Source organism: Anarrhichthys ocellatus, unplaced genomic scaffold (genome assembly GCF_004355925.1).
Source record: "Anarrhichthys ocellatus isolate YVR2014 unplaced genomic scaffold, GSC_Weel_1.0 scaffold16, whole genome shotgun sequence".
Classification (NCBI taxonomy): Eukaryota; Metazoa; Chordata; class Actinopteri; order Perciformes; family Anarhichadidae; genus Anarrhichthys; species Anarrhichthys ocellatus.
In genome coordinates, this window is record NW_022280046.1 from 5232996 (window position 1) to 5240964 (window position 7969).

Genomic DNA, 7969 nt, shown 5'->3' on the forward strand with positions numbered 1-7969 from the left:
ACGGGGGAAAAAAATAATGCATAATTTGCTGCTGCTGCACATTTGCTATAAAAGCATTGATTCTGGACAGATCCATCACCGACATGCTGCTGGTATTGGTTTTATTGGTGTGTGAAAATTCAGTTTGCATTCAAGTCAAGTCCATTTTTATTTATACAGCCAAATACCACAAATAAAAGAATGTGTTTTTCTGTTCGATGAAGCAAATATACTTTTGAAATATGTGTGATGATTGTACGGTGTAATTTCACAGTTGGGAAGTACAGTCTTGATGAGTTGGTACTTTATGAAATATTTTTATTTTGGGCCCTCTCTAGTTTACTTCCACTATATATCAGAGGGAAATATTTTCATTTTTAGTCCAATAAAAACTCAATTCTGAGACAACATTAAACATGTATATGCAAATAGATATTGCTGCATCTTCAAAATGTTAACAAATGAATCAGGAACACAACATCCTATTTTTCCTTTATCTTATTAGTTCTTCCTTTTTACTTTCTTATATTCCTCATTTAGTCCTTTATTTCCCTTTTTCAACTAATGAGGAAGCATGAAAATGCCCAGCAGTGTCCTTTTCTTCGTCAGTACTCTTAATTAAAATCTTACCGATTAGACGTATTTCCATACATGGATGGATTACAGGTCTTACCAGGTACAGGCCCAGGGGCCCAAAGAGGTTAGGGGCCCCTAAGCCAGAGAGACAAAAAAGGGCACAGAGCACAGCCAATGATCGAAATCCAAGTCCCTTAAAAGGTGTAATGGTTTGCCTTACCAAGCTCTCCCTCTGCAAATGAGCAAAAATAAATAAACTATTCTTTTTTTTATCATATGCTGGTGGAGATTTGGTGTGTGTTTTGTATGTCCTTCATCAACTCACCATCATTCACTACCCCCGCAGTACTCGTCACACTCGGCTTTGCTGTAGAACTTGTTGCCCTTGCAGAAGCCTTGTTTGTAGGGCCCACACAGACCGACGGTGGAGTCAAAGGCCCAGAAGGGGGGCGGCTGGCCTGTGCAGGGTTGGACCGCCATGGGCAGACGACACACCGCTGGGGAGACAGAACATATTTTCATGTATTTCCAGAGTTGTCTTTTTTACTAAAGACATGAGGGGAAAAACCAATAAAATGCGACAACAAAAAATATTGCACTCACACAGAATAAACTGGAAATGGGGAACATATTGATGCTGTATGTATTGTATAATCATCCCATATGCAGACGTTGTGTATCGTCTTCCATTCCTCACCCTCAGTGAGACATCTCTGCAGACACTCTCTCGCTTTCAAAGTTGTTCTGGTTGCCCAAACACCCTCCGAATACTTAAAGAGTTCACAGCTCATTGAGGAGTTGTAGTAGAAACACTGGTGCATCCCAAAACATGGTCCAGTATCTGGTGCTGCTTTACAGGCCTCTACATGGAAGAGAGGGAGAGAGAGATATAGCCCGAGGACGGATAGATACCCATTAGTTGTAGCATCAGAATCAGGATCTTACATCTTCCATTCAACACACATACAGCTGATCATTCTTGATCTATTATTTGGTGTTCATTGGAGGCTGTCATGCATGCTAGAAGTACACTACTGCCATCTTCTGGTCAGTGAACGCACAACTTTACTTCCCCATTTAAAATATATATATATATATTAGTTATATATATATTTATATATATATATATTTAGTTGTATTCCCTCATAGCCGAAAAAAAATAAGTAAACTGAAAATAATGTTTAAGGGACATAGTAAACAAAACAAATTGCTTCCTTAAACTCAGTCATGTGGGCTCATTTAGGTCACCACATTTATTAATGAGCCCTATATACTGTAAATTCATATTGATGTATATGCAAAGTGTATTGCATAGGTGAACATAGAGACATGTTCTTTAAACCACTGTACACCCCGGTGTACATATCATTTTCCATGCTGATATCCTTTTCACATGTAAAAGAGAAATATTTGTTTTGTCATATATGACAGCATCGACAGCTGTAATATCTAACTAACGGGATGGGCTTGTTGCATGTATGAGTTATTTCAGTCAGAACTCTATAAATAGTAAAACAATCCATCCTACCTTCACATTACCTGCTAGAGTTACACTGACACAACAGTTCGTGAAAACTAAACCAAGAAGCTCACACAAAGTATTGAAGATAATCCTCATAATACAAAAACAATCACCATTGAATAGAATGGAAAGTACACAGACCGAGTACACATCAGAGATAGAAGTGGACGATGTTCGACTGTTTGATTCCTTTTTCGATAGGATGACAATAGGACAGCAGGGATTTCTGAAACAAAGTGCAGCTGATGATGATGCCACAAAAGTGATGTTGGCGGAGCTGATTTTGGACCTAATAAGCTCAGTGTCAAGATGTATTTTGGACTTCAGGTGCAGAAATACAATCATGTCCAAGGAGCGCGTTCTGTCCTTACTGGGTGACACACTCCCTCGGACTGCTGTTCTGGATGCACACAACCAGGTCCATTGTGACAGCACAGAGCGTTTGAACAACATGATTACTGAAGGGGTTACAGAATGTGTCAACTCTGCCATGAGCACTAGCGCGGTGACTCCCCCTCACAGACTTAATGATATGGTCGACCACGCCTGCTGTGTGTTTAAAGCTTCACAAACCCCTGAGAAGATCTCGAGAGGATCAGAAGGCAGCTTTGTGACTCCAGCAATCAAAGCTGCCTGGGATTTAATCAAGAAAGAGGTCAGTAAAATCACAGAACCTTTTTTGGAAGACGTGACCGACTCTGCGTACGAGCCGCTGCAATCTGACACCTCCCTGAAGATTGAGATTATTGCAGATGACATCGCTCAGTCAATTGTTGAAGAGCTTAAGAGTCTGGAGGAAGATGCTGCAAGTATCCCAGAATGCAAAGAGACTAGTACCATCCCAAAATGCAAAGAGACAAGTACCATCCCAGAATGCAAAGAGACAAGTACCATCCCAGAATCCAGAGAGAAACTCTCCTTCAAAGAAGTGTGGAGCAAGATGAAGACCTTTTTTGCGACACAGTTTGCCAAACAGTCAATACATCGCATCGCGACACAACTGAAGAACAAATTTTACCCCGACTCCGAAGTTAGAGATCTGTGGATCTGGTATGCGCTGCCTTTGTCAAAGTTTAAAGGTGTGATAAAGTTTGTGTCTTGGTTGAGACTACGGAGCCTTCGTGTTGTTGTTTCATAAATATAGGCGCAACTCAACCCGTTCTGCACAACATGATTGGTTGACACATTTATTGTGTATTGTACCCTGGTTACGTAAATAAAATATGTTGCTTTTTCCGCGTGTAATGTTCATGTTCTGTGTGAAAGTATTGACAAAATGACAAAAACAACATTTCAAAAAAATGTATTGACATGCGTTGTCAATACATTGTGTAAAGGCCTTTTCTGAGCAGGAAAATATATCCTGTAATATATCCTGTATCAAATATTTACTTTTGTGATTTTCTAGAATATTTTGAATGGTGTCCTATAGTATTCTGTAATTCAGAGTTATTCTTTTTAGGCTTGATTTTGTGCATACACTGAAAGCCGGGTGGGTTCAGACTACAGACTATGATGCTTTCTTGTGCAGCACCACATTTGGATGATTTTTTTTTTTCTCAATGTGTGTGAGCTGCAATCTCGGCCTGCTGTTTCCAAATTGAACCCGCATATGTTTAATAATGTTGCATAATGCAGCGATGTAAGCATGCTGAACCTTCGCATTATCCTGCTCACTGCTGACTGCTGGCTGCTGCTGCTGACTGACTGATGGGCCGTCCACATGAGGGGGGGGGTGCAGTGAGTGATAAAGAGCTCGACAGAGTTTTAATTAATGGTGTCTATCCAAGGTCAGAGTCAGCATGTCAGTGAGCGCTGGCCCCTGAATTGATTGATCACATGCTGCTCTCACACTCACACAGTCACATGCCCAGTGTGACATACATTGATCTGCTTCTGCGGCCAGTGACAACACTCCAGAGACAAGTTACAGCCAGCCATTAATCTATTCACCAGTCCAGCCACTCATTATCACTTCATTTGTTCATCTATCTATGTGTATACCCAAATGCTGACTAATCTACCATCCATCCATTCATTATCAATGCATTAATTCATCATCATCCAACATGCATCCAAGCATCCATCCATCCATTATTTTATGCATTCTACCAATCATCCATTAAGCCATCCATCTATAAATTGTTTTACCCATATTATCATTCATCCACCCGGTCATCCATCATTCATTCACCCGTCGATTCATTGATTGCCTATCTTTTCACTTACACTACCATGCATGCATTCATTCATTCCTCCATCCGCCCTTCTATACATCATTTAATCCATCTGTTTACGCATCCATCAATCTATCAACCCGTCCAACCCTCCTTCCACCATCATACCCTTCATCCTTGTATTCACCCAGCCATTTTTTCATCCCGCCCATCCATCCAATCATACCGTAGTAAGTTGTATGTATAGACAAAGACTGCGGTCAAGTAAAATGAAATAACCTAAAGTTGTGAAATAACTGATAATCTACACGCTCCACTAATTTGTAAAAGTGTGTCTATGAAATAGGCTTAAAAGAAGAAACAGTACTTGCTCCCTCGATCTCAACTCTCTAGAAGTCCAGGAGCTCCGACGGTGAAGGTATGATTACCTGTGTGACTAAATCTGGGCCTTGGATCGAGCGATCCGGAGGACAGCGCCTCTGCATGCTGATCGCCTTTTCTCTGTCCCCACAGTTCATCACTCTGCAGTCAGTGACACTCTGTCACCACACGGCTCCAGCTGACCGTCGGGCTAGTGACCCCTGAAACTGACTTCCATTAATCACAGTTAGACAACACGCAGGGAGCCATATTGGACGAGAAATGAAAGCTGCTGGAGGTCAATCTTGCAGGCAGCAGCAGGTTTGCTGCAGGTGTTGAAGCTGCTGACGTTTTAGAAATGAACTGAAGTAATAACTCCTGTCTGTATGCAAACAGATCAATGGTGCAATATGGATGATTATACCCAAAATAATGTTCCTATACAGGATGATTATAAAAGGAGCAGATGTAAAATGCTGAATAAATCCCCCTGTAAGTCACAAACTTTGATATGACACTTTGTATTATCAGAATTTGCTCCAATAGTTTGAGTAAAATTCAGGAAGTTAGTGAATTATGTTCATGCTATTTATGTGTGTGTGAAGCCAGCGGTAAACACATGCTCAATGGGTTCAAATATGCAAAAGCCAGTAGCGGGCCGTGCATTTTATACCTGGGCCTTCACTGCTGTCCTGCAGCTGAAACACAGCTACGGTTATTATTTGTTTCGTGTCAAAATGAAGCCAACACCTATAGATAGAGTGCGTCTCCTCTCTGCTCTGACTGCAGCTGGGACTGCTGCGCCAGGCTTCTGTGAGGGTACCAGCCTGTGTGTGCTTTGGGGTGGCGGCGGCACTGCAGTTAAGTCAGCAGACACTCAGATCTCCGTGGTCAACTCAGCCGACACTTAAATTTTAGTGCACATATACGCTGAAACTTACGGTAAATGCAACCAAACGGCACAGATCGGGAGCGAGCGAAGGACTTTGCAAAGTTAGCGGAAAGATTAACGTGAGACAACTTCCGGTTTTCTATAGACGAACATCCGGATTTCAGAATAAGATGCCAACAAAGTATACATATTGCATAATGAAATAAGATTAAATGAATTATATTCACATTAAGTATAAAACATGGTACCTGCATCTCCTGAGTTAAAGGGAAAATACACCTAAATTGTGCGTAAAGTGTCTTTATTCTTTGATTTGAGGGTTGCTGGAAATTAATAATACCTGACTGACAATTAAGATATTTTACTAAGCAAAAACTCTGAACTGAATTTGTATCTTCAAATGGCAAATTTCTGAAATTTTTAAGGTGCTATAAAAATGTTTTTCTCAATAATTCCCCACAATGACTAATGCATAATGTTCAGGACAAAAAAAGGCTAATATCACAATATTTGAGGCGCTACAAAAATATTTTTCTCAATAATTCCATACAATGACTGATGTATATGTAATCAAGGCATCGTTGACTTAAGAATTGTTAATAGTTGTTTAAAAAATTTAATAACAATAAATAACCACAAAGAAATGAAAATAAAATTGAATATGATTGTCTGATTTATGTTTGTTTTTTGTTTAAAAAATCTAAGAAAACACTTTGAATCTCTAGACTACTGCCTAATAGTCTTATTATTGCCATTTGATGACAATTGCTCATATATTGTAAGCCTAAATAAGTATATTTATTATTTTGAACAAAGGTTACATGTTATTTCACAAGTTTCAAAAAGTGCGCAATTTTTTGAAAATGCCCCTGGATTTCAATCAGTGGGGGCAAAAATTGCCCCCCAAAAAATATGTAAATTTCCTACCCTGGCTTGTAGCGGGTTGTTACCATGTTCTTTATTGTGTCTGTCTTATAGTAAATGAAAATACTGTTTTTAAAACCTGACATTGTCATTTTTGGTAGATGCTAGCATACATAAGACAAGGAAGCAGTGTAATGATCTAATGTGCCCTGTTTTTATTATATCAACATTCAACTTGGTTGTCCAGCATACCAACCTGGTGAGAAAGATACCATCCTCAGCATCTATTTCTATTAATTTAACCCGCTACAAGCCAGGGTAGGAAATTTACATATATTTTTGGGGGCAATTTTTGCATCAGGACTATATCCACCGCTCGAGCAGGTTAAACAGCATAACAACATGTCCCAACACCACAACCAGTGCAATGCATGCTGGTGACCAGCAGCATACCAGCATCCATCCAAAGTGGAATTATTCACAAAATCCAACATGACAACAATGGCCAGTTGGCTCAACTTGACCATTTGTGGAGGTTTCTAGTAGATATGGAGAAAAAGCTGCTCACGATGTGTCCGTCCACAAACGTGACAGAGCAGTTTGAGAAATGTGAGGAAATGCACAATAGAATCATCGCTCAAGTAACACTCACAAATGAAGCTGATGTGTTAGAGATCACAGCTGACTTCAATAGGCGGATGGGAGAGATGGAGCTGAGCCACCAAAAGCAAATAGAAGAGGTAGTTTCCACTTACGAAGATGAAATTAAACAGCATGTGGCTAAACTGCACGCTGTAGAGGTGGACAACAATAATAAAGCAATAGAACTACGACGGCAGATGAGGATAGAAGAAGCCAACTTCAACGATGAGAGAGAGATGCTCAACGACCATTACGACAAGCTGGTAAAAGACTACGATGAAATCAAAGATAAGAATGATATCATGAGTGAGGGAACTAACGAGCTGGTGGAGATGGCTGATCTCAAAGAACGGAAAATGTCTGACAGTTTATGACAGGAGTTTCTGAATCTGACTCAAGAGATTGGATTCATTCACCTCCGATTCTTTTATCAATGTTGTTTTCCCGCTCCATTAACTCCACCTGGTAGAAGTTGGGGTCATTTCATTCTCCATACAGGTGATGATCCGTTTGATCTGAGTCACTGTACTGGAGTCAGTGTATTAGTTTATTTTGTATTGTAGTATTCCATAACGCATACATGTGGCATACAGCGGCAATACTTTCAGCACCTGACATCTACTGCAGTCATAAAAAAGAAGACTACGATATGTACATGAAGATCTAAACTATTTACAATGCATTTACAGATATATACAGGGTGTCTACAGCTCATCGCTCCACCTTGTCCACAACAGAAGTAAAGTGTTCGTAGCTTGTCCAGACCTTTTGATGTTGACATCATCTTTACAGGGCAGAAAGCCTTTCTGTTGTACTTTTTGTCCCTGGGTCGGTTGGCCACAGCATGTACAGACAGGGAGATTCTGCACTCGTGACACCTTTACTCCTACTGCAGAGGGCTGTTCCAGACTCTTTCGCTTGTACTGCGTAGCTCTGGCCCAGGACGGTGGGCTTAAC

At 40.4% G+C, this 7969-nt stretch overlaps 1 pseudogene; it reads right to left on the reverse strand.

Moving 5' to 3' along the window:
• Positions 1–882: 882 nt before the first annotated feature.
• LOC116388231 (protein AMBP-like) lies at positions 883–1471 on the reverse strand (annotated as a pseudogene).
• Positions 1472–7969: the final 6498 nt, after the last annotated feature.